The 22,084-nt window shown below is 35.5% G+C and overlaps 1 protein-coding gene across 1 annotated transcript in view; it reads left to right on the top strand.

The window, feature by feature from the left end:
* Positions 1-22,084, top strand: part of Tsga10 (testis specific 10) — a 109,311-nt gene that overhangs the window by 38,409 nt on the left and 48,818 nt on the right.

The raw sequence follows: 22,084 nt of genomic DNA, 5'->3' as shown, positions 1-22,084 counted from the left end.
AGCTTACATATAACATTTTATAAGTATAATAATATATAAGCTGATATCAACTTCAGTTACTTAAACAACTCTAAAATTTTATTACTCTTGTACCTTTTATGCTTTCAATGGCACATTTATATCTTTTTTATATTGTATGTTCACTCGCAATATAGCTGTTATTATCTATATTACTTTTGTCTTTTTTACCCATATACTAGAGTTACATGATTTGCATACCACAGTATAGCTTTAGCGTATACTGAATTTGACAGTGTACATATTTTTACTTGTGAAACTTACTTTGTTTTCATGTTACTGATTAATTCCTTTCAGTTGGCCAATATGTGTTTAAGATTCACCCATGTACCTTGATCATTCATTTCTTCTTATTGTTAAATAATATTTACATTGTGGATACCACATTTTGTTTACTCATGCACCTATGAATGAGATCTTGTTTGAGTCCATGTTTTTTGGTTCATTATGAGTAAAGCTGCTGTAAATTTTGCATGCAGGTTTTTGTGTGGATATGTTTTCCAATCAGTTCAGTAACATATTTAGTTCATTAGTGTGCTGGATTGTGTAGTAAAACTATATTTATAAGAAACTACTGAAATAGCACTTTGCACTTCCTACCAGCAATGAAAGAGAGTTTCTGTTCCACATGCTTGTCAGCATTTGGTATTTCAGATTTTTAATTTTAGTTATTCTGATAAATATACTGATATATCATGTTATAATTTTTAGTTCCCTAATAACACAATGTGAAGCATCTTTTCATATGCTTATTTTCCATTTGTATATCTTTTTTCATTTAAATCTTTTGCCCATTTTTACTTGTTCATGTACTTATAGTTGAGTCTTAAGAGTGCTTGTATATTTTTGGTACATGTTCTTATCAGATATATGGTTTGCAAATATATCTTCCTAGTCTATGCCTTGTCTTTATTCTTTTAACTTTTTTTTTGAGAGCAAAAATATTTCATTTTAGTATAGTTCAACTTTTTCTTTCATGGTCTATGCCTTTCATGTTGTATTTATAAACATAAATTTTTATGTTATATATTACAGTTTTGCATTTTATGCTGTCGGTGATTCATTTTTAGTTATTTTTTTGTGAAAAATTTGTTTTGGTTCACTAATTAACTATGGACATCCTAAAATTGTTCTAGCACCACTTATTGAAAAATTATTCTTTCTTCACTGAATTCCTTTTATTTCTTTGTCCAAGATCATTTGAATATATTTACGTGAAACAGGTAATGTGAGCCTTCAAACTTTGTCTTCTTCAATACTGTATTGTCTATTTTGAATCTTTTCGTTTCCATTTAAGTTTAGATTACTTTGTAACAACTATAGAATAGCTCGCTAGGATTTAAATTGAGATTGTGTTGAATCTATAAATCAATTTGGGAGTGATTGACATCTTTATATTGTATGTTTCAATCAATGAGCATGTAATACTTCTGATCATCTTTGAGTCTTTTGTTAATGTTTTGTAATTCTCTGCGTGTAGATATTATATATTTAATTTTTGAAAGTTCCAGGGCATTTTCACTTCAAATACTTCTTATGCTCAATTTTATTCTTTTTCTCCTTTTTATGTTTGAAGCACATCTAATAGTTCTTAGATGTTCTGTCCTAGTTTCCAATTCTTTTTTTCTCTTTGCATTTTATTTTCTAATTTTTAAAAAATACTTATTTTTTAATTGTTGATGAATCTATATTGTTTATATTCGGTACTGATAATCAAGCCTAGTGCTTCACACATTCAGGGCAAGTGCTCTACCTCTGAGCCACAACCCCAGCCCTCTCTTTGCATTTTACTTTAAGCAGTTTTTTATTGGCCTGTCTTCAGCTCAGTGCTTCTGTTTCTTGGCTGTGTTCCATATACAGCTGAAGCCCATCAATAGCATTCTTCATTTCTCATACAGTATTTTTTGTTCCTGGCATTTCCTTTGATTCTCAGACTCTTCCCCTCTGCTTGCATTGCCCATTCGTATTGCATGTTGCTTACTTTTCCTATTAGTTCACTAAACCATTTGTCATAATTGTTTTAACTTTTCTATCTCAGAATTCCCACATCTGTCTTAAATCTGAGTTTGGTTCTGATCCTTCATACTAATTTTTTCTTGCCTTTTGTTGTGCCTTGTAATTTTTTGTTGTTGTCGAAAGCTGAATACATTGCATTAGGCTTTAGTAGCATAGATCAGTAGGCCTTTTGTGTGATTGTTCATGTTAATTTGGTTTAAGTTTTAAATTGACACATAAAAATTGTACATATTTATAGAGTACCTCATGACGTTTCAATACATATGTAGATTGTGTCACATTCAAATTAGGGTAATCATTTCTGTCTTCTCAAACCTTTATCATTTTTTGTGACAAAAGCATTCATAATCATTTCTTCTGGCTTTTTTGGTATATGTGGCACATTATCATTACCTATAATCACTCTACTTATTGTGCAATAAAATACCAGAACTTTCTCCTAACTGTAACTTGGTTCCTGTTGTAGGATTCTCATTTTCCTCTTGTAGTGTCTCCTCTTGAGTTGGGGCTTCTCTGAGAATGCCTCAGTGAGTATCTATATGCATCTTCGTTCACTGTGATTATCATGGAGCTCTTTTGGTAAGGAGAGGGGAAATGTGGCCTGTAAACTTAACACTTAAATCTCAGTTCAGTCCCCAGTACCACCAATAAATAAATAAGTAAGTAGTAGTTTGCAAAAAAAATACTACAAACAAAAACAAAGCACAAAATCAAGAAGACGGTTGGACACCTGAATGAATTATAATGTGACCATCTGCTTAAATGCTCCTCAGTTCAAGAAATGGAACAATGCCATCGCCTTAGAAGTTTCTTATGTGTGCCTCTTTATTTAATCGTAACCTTTCAGTTTCCACAAAAAAAAATCACCATTTTGACTTTATAATTATTTCCTGCTTGCTTTTCTTTATAAATCTTAGAACTTACGCATCCAAAGGGATTTGTTTTATACTTTGATTATAATAAGGTCGAGTGCCTTTTCATACATTTATCTTACATCTGGATATATTGCTTTGTAAAATGCTTGTTTATACTCTTTTCCCATTTATCTATTTGGTTGCTTTTTAAAAACTTACAGGAGGTGTGGAAGCTGTTCTTTATATCCTACAATTTATTATATTCTAGGTGCCAGCCCTTTGTTGATTATTGGTAGCTTCTCTCACTCTGGCTTGTCTGTTTTGCTCTCTTAAAAGTATCTTTTTACTCATAAAAGTTATTTACATAGTCGGATTTATCAACCTTTCCCATTTCATCTTGCTATTTTGGCTCTTTGCATTTCTAATTTCTATGTAAACTTCAGAGTAGGTTGGTCAAAGTCCACCCCCACCCAAGAAAACGAAACCAATTAAGACTTTTTAAAAGTACTGTAACAAACACAGAGTTAAGTTATGCACAACATAAAACCAGTCCACTAGGCAAGACTGTTCTACACTTTACAGTTAACAGCTGAAGAAATTTCCCTAAGGGGTTTCACAGTTCTGGCTCAGACCTTTCATCTTTTCACAGTAAAGTAGATTGGCATATAAAATAAAATATGCTAACTGCTTATTTCTTAGATGGTATTTTATAACCAAGTCCATTTATATGTATGAGATGACTAGTCTCTAAAAACTTAAGTATCAGTGTTCCCTTCCAAGAACAGAAAGTATGAATTCTTAAAGGACTTTACATAAATGGCCATGTGTTTAACCTGTACAAAATTAAACTTTTTAAACTTAAAGACTACAAGCAACTCACCAAAGTGTCTAAATGTATTCTTTTCTGCAGAATTTGTCTACTGTGGAGAGATAAATTAAAAAAAAAAATCTTAGGGAATGAGACTAAATAGTATCTGTTACAGAAATACCTGTTCTTTACCAATTCCCACCCTTCCTTACCCCTTCAAAATCATAAGTAACTTTCTTTTGTGACAGATAATATGAAAATCCAATATATGTAGCACATCTCTTGTTCCACCAACTGGCTATTCTGTCATATTCTGAGTAGGATTACAGTCTGTAAGAAGGGAGATGGAAAGGAGGGTCTTAGAAATAATTAGTAGTTTCCCATTATATCTTAATATGTACTGACAAATAACTTCTTGACTGCATTAATATTTGAGTGATTGGTTCTTGTCTAAAATGTAGCCTTTGGAGACTCAAAGGGATATTTTGCTATAAAGTGACATCAGGCAGGAGTATATCACTCTCATATATGGATCCTGGGGCCCTAGAATGGTGAGCTCCTTCATAGATATTACCACCTTCGGAATAGCACAGCTGTCAGGTAGAATGTCTAAAGTGATCTCTACCAGTTCCTTCTGAGCCCTCTTGGTGCTGTTGGAAAGGAATTTGGAGTTTTTCTCATGTCGAATTGACTTGGAGATATTTGTTTCTGACTTGGTTTGCTGGTAGGAAGACAAAGATGAGGAGGAGCTGTTGCTGGCCCTTAAGTTGTTATCCATTGTGGCAATCCGATTCTCTTCCCATCCTGGAAACAGTTTGTTCTCTGGCCTCACTCCTCCATGTCTGTGGTTGGGCCTGGCCACCCATGACCCTAGTATGATTTTGATTGGCAAAGAGTTTCATCCATAGATGAAAATTCATTTTGTATTTTTCATCGCTTTTAAGATTGTGGGAAAATTGGAGTCGTAGAACCTATCAGTTATGCCATTCAAATCTCAACCTTTCTTTAAGGGAAAGTTTTATTTCATTTATTTTAAGAGATGAAGAAGAAATAAACTTTTCTTCCTTTTTCCAGTCAGTATATATTTTAGGTATTTGTACATTGTCTAATTTTTTTTAAAGAATGTTTATCATAATGTTACTTATAATAGCCTATGAACATTTTAATGTCCACAGCATCTGTAGTGATTTCCTGTTTTTCTCTTCTGGATTTGGTAGTTACCTGTCTTCTCAGTGTATCAGCTTTTTGCTTCGGTTATGATACTTTCCATTGTTTCTTTATTATTTCACTAACTTTAATTTTTATTTCCTTTCCTCTGTTTCTTTAGTTTTTTTCTGGCGCTGCCCCCCCCCCCCAGTTCCTTCAGATGAATGTTTACTGTATTACCTTTCGGGCCCTTTTTTCCTAATAGAAATATTTAAGGTCATGCATTTTCCTCAAATATTTTAGATGTATTCTGCACAAGCTTTGATGCATATTATTTTCTTTATACAGTTTTTTTCCCCAATTTTATTCCTATTTGATCCATTGGTTGTTTGTAAGCATCATTATTTTTCTTTTTGTACCAGGGATTTAACCAAGGGGTGCTTCACAACTGAGCCGTATTCACAGCCCTTTTTACTTTAGAGATAGGGTCTCACTAAATTGCTTAGGGCCTTTCTAAGTTGCTGAGGGAGGCCTCAAACTTGTGCTCCTCCTGCTCAGCCTCCTGAGTCACTGGGATGACAGGCACACACTACCATACCCGGCATAAACATAATTTTTTAAATGTCCAAAATCACAATGAATTTTCAATTATCTTTTCGTGATTGATTTATTACTTAATTACTTTGCAGAGCATACTGTTTTTATATTTTTAACATTTGTTAATTTCTGTTTTATCATTAGTGTTTGATAATGATCTATGTATTTTTTATTTTATTTTTAAATTTTGATACTAGGGATTGAACCCAGGGGCACTTAACAACTGAGCGATATTCACAGCCCTTTTTATTTTTTATTTGAGACAGGGACTCTATATGTTGCTTAGGGCCTTGCTAACTTGCAATCCTCCTGCCTCAACCTCCCAAGCTGCTGGAATTACAGCAGCCACTGCACTTGGCAGATCTGTGTATATTGAGAAATGATAAATTCTGTAATATTTAGATACTGTGTTTTATATTTGCCTATTGAGTCAAATTTGTAATTGTTATTCAAATATTCTACACTAAATTTTATATCATTTTTATGTCTATTATTTCTAGCATGTTAAGTTTTTCCATTGTGATTGTGAATTAACTTTTCTTGTAGAGCTGTCCTTTTTTTCCTTATATATTTGAAGGATATGTTCTTAGGAACATAAAAACTTAGAAATTTATATTACTAAGTGATCTCTATCATGTTTCTTACCTCTTTTGTCTGATATTTAAATAGCTATGCCAGACTTTTTTTTCTTTTTTTTCTTTTTTTTGGTAATCATTTTCATGAAAAATTTACTATTATTTTACTATTAACCTTTCAGCATCTTTTTGTTTTAACTGTCATAAGTAGCTATGGTTAAGTCTTTTTAATCTATCTTATATTTCAACTGGCTCATTTGGTCAATTTATATCTTTTAGTTTAAAGCTGGCATGTTATTATGTGCTTCTTATTTTTCTACATATGATCATCTTTTCTCTTTCCTGCCTTCTTTTGGATTGATAGGGATTTCTTAAATTCTTTATTATTCTTTTAGTGGTTATCTGAGAGATCATAAGGACCTTAAAACATGAACTCCATTTAGAAACTCCTCAACTTTGGTACCATTGTTGTTCTGCATCTTAATAGTGTGTGTAAATATAAGACACTAGAGTGTTTGCTCATTCATTTCTTGTATACATTGGCCCATACATCTGCCCATTTTTCCTTTTCATTGCCCTTTATTTCTTTCATCAACTTTTTTTTTTCTGTCAAAGAAGAATCTCCAGAATTTTTTTAGAATTTTGCCCCAATTTTACCTTTTTTGGAAGTACTTTTATATATTTTTAGATTTAGATAATTAAGGTACAGTAAAAATCAGTTTAATCAGTTTATACACTTATATATGCCTATGTGGCCACATTTTTAAAAAATATAAGAAAAAAAAGAGAACATTTCCTTCCCTCCGATGATTCCCTATTTCCTTTTCCATTCACTTTCTCTCTTCCCCATTACTTGGCATTATTACCATAGATTAATTTTGCCTTTGTGTGCGTATTATGTACAGACAGTCCTCGCTTGCATGCTTCTGTACACATAAATTTGATTAAATAGTACAGTTCAGATTTTGGTTACTGTAGTACATTAACTGTGAGTAACTTGATGAACTACAAACTTAGCTGCTAGTTCTTCAGTCCATGAATCACTGCCTAAGTAATGATATAAATCATTATCAGTGATCAGCCACAAAAATTCTTCATGATCTGTCACTGATCGGTGATATGTTGTTCAGTTTATCCACAGGAAGCAAAACATGTTATGTTCCTTATTTCCCAAAAGTAAGTATACATAACATTTTATAAATGGAGAATTGAGAGGGAGAATTGGCCATCAAAGGTGAAAATGTTGTAACACTGAGGGTAAAAAGTTATAACATTGTGGGGGAAAAGTAACATTGTGGGTAAATTTTGAATCAAATGTAAATGGAGTTATTGAAGAAATACTTGAGGGTGGGAATGTCGATACTGCTGTAACTCAAGGGTTTCTAGATATGCAGTCAGGGAACTTAGTAAAGGCAACCTTATCCATATAAGTAAGCAGTGACTGTGACAAAAAGGATGAAAATGACCCAGAGGAAGTGACTTTGGCAAAACCCATCCCAGTAGAGGAACTCTCAGAAATATATCATGACATTGAAAGCATAAATGGTAAAATGTGGAAGCTGATCCAAATTCAGAAAGGTGTATGACAATTTGCTGTGACACAGGAAAGATTTTTGCTGTGAATTGTAAGTTGTGACAAGAATTTAAGCACTGATCAAACTATTACTGGCAAAATTTTTAAAAGAAACTGTAGCATACTCAAATACTAGTTTTTCATTTCTGTCTAAGTATTTATAACTGAGAGTAAAAAATTATTTTGGCAAATTTTTAGAGGTCATGGAAAAATAATTTCCCCCATTGATTATTAAGGGTTGCTTTGCATGAACAGTTTCAGCAGTCCTTTTTTTGTTCCTACCTGGCTGTGACAGCCAGGACTGACTATATATGGACTGAGACTGTGTACTTTTTAAATTCTGGCTTATTTCTCTCAACATAATGTTTTCTTAGAGTCATTTATATATTGCTTACATAAGTAATTCCATCTTTTAAATTATTAATGTAGTATCCCCTAATAAAGAATAAACCATATTTCTTTATTCATTCTCCTGTGGTGGGTATTTGGGGTAGTTATCCATGTTTTGACTATAAGGAGTAAGGCCACTGTAAAATATTTGTATTTCCTTTCTGTGGACATACTTTATGATGCAGCCCTTCTTAGGGCTGTGAGAACTGAGCCCTACACCACTAAGGTATCTATTATAGGTTATAAGTTGTTCTTTATCCTGTGATTTTAGATACCTGTGAACTAGTGTGGTACCAACTTAGTACTACCCTCAACAGAACTGAGAAAACAGTCACTGAAATAATTTTATCTAATTCTTAATAATCACAGAACTCAACTTAAGAAATGTTGTATGAGTTTCATTTGCTCCATGTCATTGTCAACATTTGATGCTGTTAGTCTCTTTGATTTTAGCCATTTTGTTGGCTGTACAGTAATATCTCATTGTGGTTTTCTTTTGTTTTTTTCCATACTGAAGATTGAACCCAGGGCCTCATGCATGCTAGCTAGCCAAGGGCTCTGCCACTGAGCTACATCCCTAACCCTTCTTTGTGTGTGTGTGTGCTTTTTTTTTTTTTTTTTTTTTTAACAACTGATAATCAATTTATTAAAACAGTTGACTTAGGCATCTGCAGTGATAAATTTGACCTCCACTCCTGGCTCAATACTGATGGAAGTAATCTGTTTAACAATCTCAGAAGGGCTGTGCAAGTCAATGAGTCGCTTGTGGATTCTCATCTAGAAATGATTCCATGTCTTGGAACTTTCACCAAAGGTGTTTTTCTTGTAGTGATTCTCAAAGTCTTACTAGGCATGCAAACAGGTACTTTCACTTTGAAATTCTTTTCCTTTGTGCCTCTGATCAAGTCAGCACACGCTTTCTTTTGTGATTTCACGTTGTGGCTGGTGAGGATAATTCTAATTTGATGAATCGCCAACTCTGGTTCCACAGGTGTCTTCCCCGTGTCTTTAAATGCCACGGCTGCAATGCAGCTTCCTGACCAACTTGTTCCTTGGCAAGAGAGAACAACAGTGAGTCAGGAGCAGAAGTGGGCAGCACAGTACTCCACTATACCCTGAACTGCTTTGCTCTAAAAAAAAAAAACCCTCATTGTGGTTTTTAATCTACATTTTCTGATTCCTAATAATGTTTAGTGCCTTTTTGTATGGTGTTTGTATACCTTCTTTGTAAAATGTCTGTTCGATTATTTTGCACATTTTATCCTTTTATTTTTTATTTGTAGGCAATATTGTGGGTAGAAACCTTTTGAAACATGTTCTAGTCTTTGGCTTATTTTTTGTTTTCTACTGCTTTTATTTTTTGATAAAGTCTAATTTTTAATATTTTCAGTGGTTTTATTTTTGTGTCTAGAGAAATATCTGCTGATGCTGAGGCTTTGAGATACTCTGTTTTCTTTTAGAAGCTTCATATTTTGGATGTTATTTCAGGTTCATGATCCATCTTGAATTATTTTCGGTGTTTGAAGTGTGATAATAGAGGTCATGGTTCATTATTTTCTGCATGAACATTCACTATTCCACACTAATGTAAAGACTATCACTGAATTGACACCTTTCTTAAAAATTAATAGGTTAATATATGGTTGTGCTTCTAGAGTATATTCATTTATTTCTCTGTATATACTGTCTAGTTTACCATAGCTTTTTAACAGGTCTTGAGATTATTTTTTTTATCTTCAGTTTCCTTAATCAACTTTATCAATGTATAATTTATATACAATATTATGTAGGCATTTTAAGAGACTTTTGATAGATTTATACATCCATTTAACTATCACCACAGTCATGCAGAATGTTTTTCATACTCCAAAAAGTTCCCTTCTCCCCTTTTGCTAATTGGCATTTCCTAGTTCCAAGCAACTGTCAAACTGCTTTCTATCACTATGGTGTTTGTTGTTCTATAATTTCATAAAATTGAAGTAAACCATATATATTCTTTTATCTTTTACTTCTTTCACTCAATATTCTTGAGATTTATCTATGTTATTGAGTTTATCAAGAATTTATTAGCATTTCATTATATGAATACCAAAATTCATTCATATGTTGATGGGACATTCCTTATAGATCAGTAATTTATGCTTTATTATACTTTGATCTTTATCATAGATATCCTGTTTATAAATTTAAAAAGCAAAGAATCACAGAGAACCTGCTCAGGTCTTACATAATCCAACTATATCCATTGTTCTTAAAACCGGGTTATCCCTATACTCCATTTTGTCATTTGTTGAGAAAATTACAAATTTGTTTTATGCATGAACTCTGTTTATTAGAAGTTGATTTCTGAGCACATATATCATAACTGAGGCTCCAAAGCATTCCAGACCAAATCAGCTAAGAGAAAGCATCCCTGACTGTTTGATTTTCTCTGCTGGTAAAGAACAAATTCTAGTATTTCAAAGCAAGACTCATTTTCAGTGTTCCTATAGTGTTCTATACTTGCTCTCTAAGTAGTTGTGTTGTGTTTGTAACAGATAAGCTAATACTTAAAGAAAGGCTGAAGTGTTTCTCAGAATATCTCCCAGAAACAGTTTTTAAAAATGTCTTGTCTACACTCGTGCATCTAATATCCTGAGATTTAAGAACTTAGAATTTCCCATAGAGTTGAACAAATGAGAGAGAGATCTGTAAGAAAAAAGTTAATCTCGATGTCCAATGACTCTGTGACTGGTTCTGTTTGACTTTGGGTATTTGAGGCTAACAGATTTCAAATTCAAAATCTATTCTATACAGGTGTGGTGGCTTATGCTTGTAATCCTAGCAACTTAAGAGTCTAAGGCAGGAGGATTGCCAGTTCAAGTCCCACCTCAACAACTTAGTGAGACCCTGTCTCAAAAAATAAAAAGGACTGGGGATGTAGATCCAGTGGTTCAATCCATAGTGTGTGTGTGTGTGCGTGCACGTGGACACACACACGATCTATTCTAGTACTCTAGGAGACCAGATGGCAACTGTGTATCATGTCTCAGTATCAGACCGAGGAACATAATTATCTGATTTCTGACCACATAAGTTACCTGACAGGCTACTTTCCAAATTACTTTAAAAGTTCTATTATTTGAGTCTGATTATGTCATGCTTTTTAAAGAAGCATGCCATTCTGTGCATTGAAGTTTATAATGGGTTAAGGTTTCTCATCTTAAATTCAGAATCTTAGCATTATTCTCAGGTAACCATCAGTTTCAGTCTCTGCTAGTAACCTGATGGTTGTAATAAGTGAATAATCACTGAATGATGACTGGAAACTATAAAAAGCCATCACCAAACCTTCTAGTGTGGTGTATCAGTGTTGTCTGTAGAATTCTCTATTCATTGGTTTGAATTTCTCAGGAGATTCCACCTGGCTAGAAATGAGTTTCTGTAAAAACATCGATTGAAGTGACTCTGAATGAAGATCCTTTAGAGCTAGGTGAAAATGTTTACATCTGAGACTAATGGAAAAAAATAACTTACAAACTAAATAGCAAGTCACTCTGAGAGTAAGACCATACCTAGAAATCAGGGGAATCCCATAGTGCAGAAATTGTAAAATTCTGTTGTAAGACATATTTATACAAGGAATAAGGAAATGCTATTCCTTTGATGGTTTTCCCTAGTCCTGTAAAATATTACATTGACTTTTACCCCATCCAATGGTATACCTTACTAATTGGGTTAGCAAAGTTAGGTTTTCAATTTTTGAAAGAGATTTACTTTCCTTGAAAAGAAATCATCTTAAACTAGGTCAAGGATCATGATTGCTATCAACAAAGGAATAAATGAACATCTATGACAGAATTCTGGATTTCTTATTTGTTTTTATTGTAAAAACCACATAAAACTTAGCATCTTAGTTATTTTAAGGTATAGTACAATAATGTTAACCACAAGTAATTGTTGTTTTGCAGTAAATCTCTAGAACTTTTTTCATATTGAAAATTGAAACTCTATCCGTTAACCAATTCCCCATTTCCTCCATCCCCCAATTCCTGAAACCTATAGTTCTACTTTCTATTCTTAAGAGTTTGATTGTTTTAGATACCTCATATAAGAGGAATCATGCAGTGTTGCTATTTCTGGCTGGCTTATTTAATTTAGCATAATAACTTCAGACTTTGTCCATTTTATATAGCACAACACAGGGTTTTCTTCCTTGTAGTAGCTGAATAATACTTTACTGAGTATACCACATTTTCTTTATGCACTCACTATTGTTAGCTTGTTTCCACCTCTTGGTTGTTTTGTATAGTGCTGCAGTGAACATGGGCATGGATATATCTCTGAGGTCTTTTCAGTTCTTTTGGAAGAACCTGCTTTTGAAAATTGGCTACCTAGACTGCACTTACGAATTGGGCTTTTTTGTTTGTTTGTTTTTTATGTACCAGAAATTGAACCCAGGGACGCTTAACCACTGAGCCACATCCTCTGCCCTTTTTATTTTTGATTTTGAGACAGGGTCTTTCTAAATTGCTTAGGGCCTTGCTAAGTTGCTAACATCAGCTTTGAACTTATAATTCCCTTCCTCAGTCTCCAGAGCTGCTGGGATTACAGGCAGGAGTTGGTTTTTATGCCCCAATATGGGCATATGAGAAAGCTGCATATTAGGTAACTTACACTGGAGCCCCTTTAGGTTTTGGTAAAATCTCTTCTAAATATATTTTGGATAATATTTAAAATCCATTTTATGACATTACAAGATTTTACAGTAGAAACTATCAGCATAATTTCTAAGGTTTATATTTCTCGAATGTCTATTTTATTTATTTATTTTTTTTACTTCATTTACTTTTTTTTTTACTTTTTTTCTTTTATTGTAAACAAATGGTGATACATGTTGTTTCTCTGTACATGGCGTAAAGGCATACCATCTGTGTAATCATAAATTTACATAGGGTAATGCTGTTTGATTCATTTTGTTATTTTTTTCCCTTCCCCCCCCCCCCCCCCCCCCCCCCCTTTTCCCTCATACAGTCCTTCCTTCCTCCATTCTTGCCCCACTCCCTAACCCTAACCCTAAACTACCCCTCCATCCACCATTATGTGTCATCATCCACTTATTAGCGATATCATTCGTCCATTGGTTTTTTGAGATGGCTTATCTCACCTTAGCATGATATTCTCCAGTTCATCCATTTGCCTGCAAATGCCATAATTTATCATTCTTTATGGCTGAGTAATATTCCATTGTATATATATACCACAGTTTCTTTATCCATTCATCAATTGAAGGACATCTAGGTTGGTTCCACAATCTGGATATTGTGAACTGAGCAGCTATGAACATTGATGTGGCTGTATCTCTGTACTATGCTGATTTAAGTCCTTTGGGTATAGGCCAAGGAGTGGGATAGCTGGGTCAAATGGTGGTTCCATTCCAAGTTTTAAGGAGTCTCCACACTGCTTTCCAGACTGGCTGAACTAATTTGCAGCCCCACCAGCAATGTGTGAGTGTACCTTTTCCCACATCCTCGCCAACACCTGTTGTTGCTCTGTATTCTTGATAATCGCCATTCTAATTGGGGTGAGATGGAATCTTAGTGTGGTTTTGATTTGCATTTCTCTTATTGCTAGAGATGTTGAACATTTTTCCATATGTTTGTTGATTGCTTGTAGATTTCTTCTGTGAAGTGTCTATTCATTTCCTTAGCGTTTGTCGATTGGATTATTTGCATTCTTGGTGTAGAGTTTTTTGAGTTCTTTTAGATCTATGGAGATTAGGCTCTATCTGAAGTATGATGGCAAAGATTTTCTCCCACTCTGTAGGCTGTTCTTTGTATTGCTGATAGTTTCTTTGCTGAGAGAAAGCTTTTTAGTTTGAATCTATCCCAGTTATTGATTTCTGCTTTTATTCTTGTGCTATGGGAGTCCTGTTGAGGAAGTCGGTCCTAAACCGACATGTTGAAGCTCTGGACCTACTTTTTCTTCTCTAAGATGCACACTCTCTGGTCTGATTCTGAGGTCCTTAATCCATTTTGAATTAGTTTCATGCATGGTGAGAGATCTGGGTGTAGTTTCATTCTGTTGCACATGGATTTCCAATTCTCCCAGCACCATTTGTTGAAGAGGCTATCTTTTCTTCATTGCATATTTTTGGCCCCTTTGTCTAGTATGAGAAAATTGTATTTATTTGGGTTTGTGTCCGTGTCCTCTATTCTGTACCATTGATCTACCTTTCTATTTTGGTACCAATACCATGCCGTTTTTGTTACTATTGCTTTGTAGTAGAGTTGAAGATCTGGTATTGCGATACCCCCTGCTTCACTCTTTCTACTGAGGATTGCTTTAGCTATTCTGGGTTTTTTATTCTTCCAGATGAATTTCATAATTTCTTGATCTATTTCTGCAAGGTACATCATTGGGATTTTAATGGAATTGCATTGCAACTCTATAGCACTTTTGGTAGTATGGCCATTTTGAAAATATTAATTCTTCCTATCCAAGAACATGGGAGATCTTTCCATCTTCTGAGGGTTTTCTTGAATTTCTTTCTTTAGTGTTCTGTAGTTCTCACTGTAGAGGTCTTTCACCTCTTTTGTGAGATTGATTCCCAAGTATTTTTTTTTTCGATGCTATTGTGAATGGGTAGTTTTCCTAATTTCTCTTTCTGAAGATTCATCACTCATGTATAAAAATGCCTTAGATTTATGTGCATTGATCTTATATCCCGCTACTTTACTGAATTCACTTATGAGATCTAAAAGTTTTCTGGTGGAATTTCCTGGTTCCTCTAAGTATATAATCATATCATCAGCAAACAGGGATAGTTTGAGTTCTTCTTTTCCTATTCGTATCCCTTTAATTTCTTTGGTCTGTCTAATTGCTCTGGCTAGAGTTTCAAGGACGATATTGAAAAGAAGTGGTGAAAGAGGGCATCCCTGCCTTGTTCCAGTTTTAAGGGGGAAAGCTTTCAGTTTGTCACCATTTAGAATGATATTAGCCATGGGCTTAGCGTAGATGGCCTTTACAATGTTAAGGAATGTTCCCACTATCCCTATTTTTTCTAGTGTTTTGAGCATGAAAGGGTGCTGTATTTTATCAAATGCTTTTCTGCATCTATCGAAATAATCATGTGATTCTTGACTTTAAGTCTATTGATATGGTGAATTACATTTATTGATTTCCTGATGTTGAACCAACCTTGCACCCCTGGGATGAAACCCACTTGATCATGGTGCACTATCTTTTTAATATGTTTTTGTATGCGATTTGCTAAAATTTTGTTGAGAATTTTTGCATCAATGTTCATTAAGGATATTGGTCTGAAATTTTCTTTGCTCGATGTGTCTCTGTCTGGTTTAGGTATCAGGGTGATATTGGCTTCATAGAACGAGTTTGGGAGGGTTCCCTCCTCTTCTATTTTATGGAATACTTTGAGAAGTATTGGAATGAGCTCTTCTTTAAAGGTTTTGTAGAATTCAGCTGAAAACCCATTTGGTCCTGGACTTTTTTTTGTTGGTAGGCTTTTGATGACTTCTTCTATTTCATTACTTGAAATTGGTCTATTTAATTGTGTATGTCCTCCTCGTTCAGTTTAGGCAATTCATATGTCTCTAGAAACCTGTTGATGTCTTCGAAATTTTCTATTTTGTTGGAGTATAGATTTTCAAAATAGCTTCCAATTATGTTTTGTATTTCAGTCGTTGTCTGTTGTGATATTTCCTTGTTCATTCCGAATTTTAGTAATTTGGGTTTTCTCTCGTCTTCTCTTGTTAGTGTGGCTAAAGATTTATCAATTTTGTTTATTTTTTCGAAGAACCAACTATTTATTTTGTCAATTTTTGTATTGTTTCTTTTGTTTCAATTTCGTTGATTTCAGCTCTCAGTTTAACTATTTCCTGTCTTCTACTACTTTTGGTGTTGGTCTGTTCTTCTTTTTCTAGGACTTTGAGCTGTAGTGTTAGGTCGTTTAATTGTTGAGTTTTACTTCTTTTATTAAATGCGCTCCATGAAATAAATTTTCCTCTAAGTACTGCTTCATAGTGTCCACAGATTTTGATATGATGTTTCTTTGTTCTCATTTACCTCTAAGTATTTTTACTTTCCTTCCTAATATCTTCTGTTATCCATTCATCATATAATAGCATATTTAATCTCCAGGTGTTGGAGTAGTTTCTGTTTTTTACTCTTTCATCAATTTGTAACTTCAATCCATTATGATCTGATAGAATACAAGGTAGTGTCTCTATCTTCTTGTATTGCTAACATTAGCTTTGTGACATAATATATGGTCTATTTTAGAGAAGGATCCATGTGCTGCTGAGAAGAAAGTGTATTCGCTCTTGGTTGGATGGTATATTCTATAAATGTCTGTTAAGTCTAAATTATTGATTGTGTTATTGAGATCTATGGTTTCTTTGTTCAATTTTGTTTGGAAGATCTGTCCAGTGGTGAGAGAGGTGTGTTAAAATCACCTAGTAACAACATGTATCCCATTTGTTTACAATTTTATAATAAAAAAAAAAAGAAATAAAATGCATAGTATTTATTTCTTACAATGCTTTTGAAATCAAAATTGAAAAAAGAATTAAAAATAGAAATGGTCATTAAAGAAAAAAAAAATCACCTAGTATTATTGTGTTACGGTCTATTTGGTTTCTAAATTGAGAAGGCTTTGTTTGACATGGATGAGCCACTGTTTGGGGCATAGATGTTTATGATTGTTATATCTTGCTAATTTATGCTTCCCTTAAGCAGTATGAAATGTCCTTCTTTATCCCTTCTGACTAACTTTGGCTTGAAGTCCACATTATCTGAAATGAGGATGGATATTCCAGCTTTTTTACTGAGTCCATGTGCATGGTATGTTTTTCCCCATCCTTTCACCTTTAGTCTATGGGTATCTCTTTCTATGAGGTGAGTCTCTTGCAGGCAACATATTGTTGGATCTTTCTTTTTAATCCAATCTGCCAGTCTATGTCTTTTGATTGATGAATTCAGGCCATTAACATTCAGGGTTATTATGAGGTATGATTTGTATTCCAGTCATTTGGTTCATTTTTTAAATTTTATTTATTTATTTATTTTTGACACAACTTGGTTCCTCCTTTATTTGACAGTTCCTTTAGGATAATTCCTTCCTTTGCTGATTTGCTTCTTTGTGTTTTATCTCTTTCTCATGGAATATTTGCTGAGAATGTTCTGTAATGCTGGCTTTCTTTTGTAAATTCTTTTAGCTTTTGTTTATCATGGAATGATTTTATTTCATCATCAAACTTGAAGGTAAGTTTTGCTGGGTATACGATTCTTGGTGGCATCCATTTTCTTTCAGAGCTTGAAAAATGTTGTTCCAGGCCCCTTCTAGCTTTTAGGGTCTGGATTGAAAAATCTGCTGATATCCGTATGGTTTCCCCCTGAATGTAATTTGGTTCTTTTCTCTCACAGCCTTTAAAATTCTGTCTTTATTTTGTATGTTAGGTATTTTTATTATAATGTGCCTTGGTGTGGGTCTGTTGTAATTTTATTTATTTGGAGTCCCATAAGCCTCTTGGACTTGATTTTCCATTTCATTCTTCAAATTTGGGAAATTTTCTGATATTATTTCATTGAATAGATTGTTCATTCCTTTGGTTTGTTTCTCTAAGCCTTCCTCAATCCCAATAATTCTCAAATTTGGCCTTTTCATGATATCCCATAGTTCTTGGAGATTCTGTTCATGATTTCTTACCATCTTCTCTGTTTGTTCAACTTTGTTTTCAGGTTAAATATTTTGTCTTCAATATCTGAGATTCTGTCTTCCAGGTGTTCTATCCTATTGGTTATGCTTTCTATGGAGTTCTTAATTTGGTTTATTGTTTCCTTCATTTCAAGGATTTCTGTTTGTTTGTTTTTTTTCAATATCTCTAACTCTTTATTGAAATGATCTTTTGCTTCCTGTATTTGCTCTTTTAACTGTCGATTGGTGCGAACATGCAATGCCTGCATTTGCTCTTTCATCTCATCATTCAATGCCTGCATTGCTCTTTCATCTCATCGGTTGCTTCACTGATCATTTTAATTATGTACATTCTGAACTCCCTTTCTATCATTTCTTCTGCCATGCTTTCACTGGATTTATTGATGTAACATCTAGATTTGTTTGGGGCATTTTCTTCCCTTGTTTTCTCATATTGTTCAGGAATCAGTGGGTCCTTAAGATATTGCAGATTTCCTCTATTGACTTATAATGTCCCTGAAGATAGTTAGTATATCCTCTCTTATCCTTCAGTAGCCTGCAGTCTTGGAGGAAGTTGATAATGCGGAGCTCCACAAGAAGCTGCCTCTCTAGGGGTGGTGACCCTCAGGTGGAGTATGTTCCCTGCTAGTGGGCAGAGGTGCCTCCAGTTGTTGACCAATGGTCATCCATCGGGGAACTAGGCTGTGGGCTGAGGCAAGTCCTGTTTGTGCCTGTGTCTCTGGTTTTACCGTCCCTATGGGAAAACCTCACCCGGCAGGGAGGACTCACTCGGTGGGGACATCTCGCTGGTCAGTTGCCCTCCTAGAGGTTCCCCTCAATCTACAACTACCGCCTGGGCTGGGCTGTCTTCCTCTGCAACGTTCCCAGGGGCCTGGACCTACCTCCTGGGCCTGGGAGCCTCACCCTTCGCAGACGAGTCTCCTTAGGCTGCCTCTCCTCAGACAATCTGCCCGCAGTCCTGGAAACTTCGCTCCGCCCCTAGGCGTGTCTCTGTGTGGCTCTTCCAGCAAGAAGCCGGTCCTAGGACCCTGCTCTGCACCTAATCACCTGGCTATGCGGCCCCTCCTCTGAACCGCCACCTGGAGCCCCGTACAATATCTCTGATACCCAGAGACCTGCCACACACCTCCTCCTCCAGACATCGGCCTGGTTTCCGACACAGTCACTAGGAGTTCAAGGAACTCACTTCTTGTCTCCTCCTCCCGCCAACCGCCCGTAGCCCTAGGCAGTCACTCCGAGTCCAAGTGACCCACCCTGTTCCTCTTCCTTCTCGGGGTAGCCCCCCGAGTGTTCAGGAGTGGTCTCTTTGAATCCAAACAACTCATCACTCGCCTCCTCTTCTGGCAACTGCCTGTAGCTCTGATGCAGTCACTCCTAGACCAAGCGACCCGCCACATTCCTCCTCTTCCTCCAGGCAGCCCCTGGTGTTCAGAAGCAGTCATTCTGAGTCTAAACAGCTCTCCATGCAGCTCTTCCTCTGGCAACCGCCTGTAGCTCTGATGCAGTCACTCCTAGACCAAGCGACCCGCCGCACTCCTCCTCCAGGCAGGCCACTGGTGTTCAGGAGTGGTCGCTTTGAGTCCCAACAACTCACTACTCACCTCCTCCTCTGGCAACCACCTGTGGCTCTGATGCAGTCAGTCCTAGACCAAGCGACCCACTGCGCTTCTCCTCTTCCTCCGGGCAACCCCCAGTGTTCAGAAGCGATCGCTCTGAGTCTAAACAGCTCGCCACGCAGCTCCTCCTCAGGCAGCCGCCCAGAGCCCCAGTGGTTTGCTCCGAGTCCAAGCACTGTGCTGAGCCGCCTCCTCTACGATGATCCCAGTTGTCCGTGTTTACCGCTCCTGTGGGGGGAGGGGCGTCTCACCGGGCAACTCTACTTCACAAAGTTCCCTGCGTTCCGGGCTACCGCCCCATTCGGGACACCTCCCCAACGGGAGAGGACTCACCCAGCAGCTTTGAGTTGGTCCCAAGTCTCTCACTATCTCCTCTTTTGAATCCTGTGTCCTGGAGCAACATGAAATGCAGCCGCCCTCTAGTCCGCCATCTTGAAAAGCCCCTCGAATGTCTATTTTAGAATTCGGTTTATTTGTTAGTCATTTCTTGATCTGATTTGGTAATTGTGATTATGCATGTAGTTTTCCATTTTCTTTTTTTATTTGGTGGGGTCCCATTGTTCTGCAGGGATCTCATGGTTATTTGAGGGAGTATTTGGTTGTAATGTAGTTTAACAGCATAAAGATGACCATAATGTGTACTGGAATGCTTTACCTGTGTATGGGGATGGAGAGACCTTGACCCTGTGAAACCACCATCACCTCTTGCCTCACATACGTCTCCTTTATCAGTTTTCCACCTTTTGCACCTGTAGGTGAAGGAGTACCAGGAGGCTTTCCTTAGCAACTTTGACTTCAAAGTGGAATCACATGAGGAACTTAAAAAAATAGTGTTGCCTGATTCCCACTCGCAAGATTTGTATTTAATTGGTTTACTTGTGTGGCCTGGGTCTGGGAATTTGTTAGTTTGTTTTACTGGTTTAAAATAATTTCATAATTTATAGAAAGTTGCAAAAATACAGAGAATTCCAGAGGCTGGGGATGTATCTCCCCAAGAGGGAGGAACAGATTACTCATATTAGAGCACAGATAAAAAGAAGCAAAAATCCCAAAGGTTATGAGACGGAAAGGTTTCCCAGGTTCTTAATTGTCTTTTCATCTTTGTCTGGTTCTTTAACTTGTCCACTGAGTTGTGTTATTTTAAAGTTGTAATCATTTTAGTTTAATTTCATGAAGCTCTCTGGTTATTTTCCTGTTTTTTTTTTTTCTTTTTATTTGATTTTATGACTTTGTATTTAAACATCTTTTTTTAAATTTCTATTTGGTAGTGCTATACTCTGAAGTTCTTGAGGATCTATTTTATTTATGTGTTTTTGGACTCTCACCAAGGTTGTATTTTCTTTTAAAAAATGTTTTTAATGGTGCATCACAATTATACATATTAATAGAATTTATTTTTACATATTTATGCATGTACATAATATAATTTAGTCACTTTCATTCCCCAGTAGTTTGTAGTGTTTCTTAATGTGTTTTGTAATTTTGAATTTTGGGATAATTTTCAGCAGGCCTTTTTCTGGGCTTTAAGTTCTGTGCATGTCTTAGGTTTTGTCAAGTGTCCCAGATTATATGACCAACCTAAAAACAATTTTTATTTTGAGATCTTATCTTGGGTTTAAGAAGAATGGAGTCCTAACTAGAATAGGTTATATTGCATACTTGTACAATTATATTAAATGAATTCTATGATGTATAACTAAAAAGAACCAATATTAATAAAAAAGAATCCCCAGGGGAAATTCTTGTTATAATTTCCCTACACCTAGTGACAATTCATAAGGTCTCAAGTCTGACCTTCCCACTAATGGTTTAATCCTCAGTGGCCTTAATGTGAGATATCTTAGTTTATTCTTTGCTTTGCAATCTCTGTGCCCCCATTTTCTGTTTCTGAACCAAAACACCAGATTGTAGACTACTAAGGCTGACAAGCCCCGACATAACTAATACAAGTCCTACTGTATAGTTACAAATTCTTTGAAGTTTTGCTATACATTTAAAGGATACTTATTTTATTCAGTATCTCTCAGTATTTTGTGTGAGAGGACTTTAAGATTATCTAGACTTCTATATTTCCAGAAGTTGAAGTCTGTTTACTACATATTGACTATGAACTATGTGAAGGTTAGGGCAGTTGCTTAATGAATGCTGAGGAATAAGTGAAATGTGTTATTACAAATTTTGTATAAAACTGAAAACCTGGAATAAAACTATGTATAGTAGAAGAGCAGTTAAATAAATGGTCATATTTGCTTAAAAGTAATTGACTATTTCTCATGGAATATTTTTCGTCAGAAAATAGTGATTTGGAGTGCTTAATATAAAACTTAGAAATATTAAAGATTAAGTGTAGGTTTAAAATCAGAGTTTTGGGACTGGGTTATATTTCAGTGGTAGAGCTCTTGCCTAGCTGTGTGAGGCACTGGGTTCAATCCTCAGCACCACATAAAATAAATAAATAAATAAAGGTATGTGTCCATCTACAACTAAAAAATTTTTTTAGAAATTAGTTTCAATTTTGAATTAATAGTATGATAACTTTAAAATTATCAAAAAATTAGTGAATATCAACAAAATCATAGTAGCTTATGTTTGTGTGAATTGATAATCCCTTGTTACCCTATGTTTTCCACACTTCCTTTAGCATGATTTTATTATTTTAAAAAGTATATTAGCGGGGCAGGTGGCACATGCCTGTAATCCCAGCAACTCAGAGGCTGAGGCGGGAGGATCATGAGTTCAAAGCCAACCTCAGCAACTTAGTGAGGCCCTAAGCAAC

Source organism: Sciurus carolinensis, chromosome 13 (genome assembly GCF_902686445.1).
Source record: "Sciurus carolinensis chromosome 13, mSciCar1.2, whole genome shotgun sequence".
Taxonomy (NCBI): Eukaryota; Metazoa; Chordata; class Mammalia; order Rodentia; family Sciuridae; genus Sciurus; species Sciurus carolinensis.
Note: the sequence above shows the minus strand (reverse complement) of the source record. Positions and strands in the feature narration are given on the sequence as shown.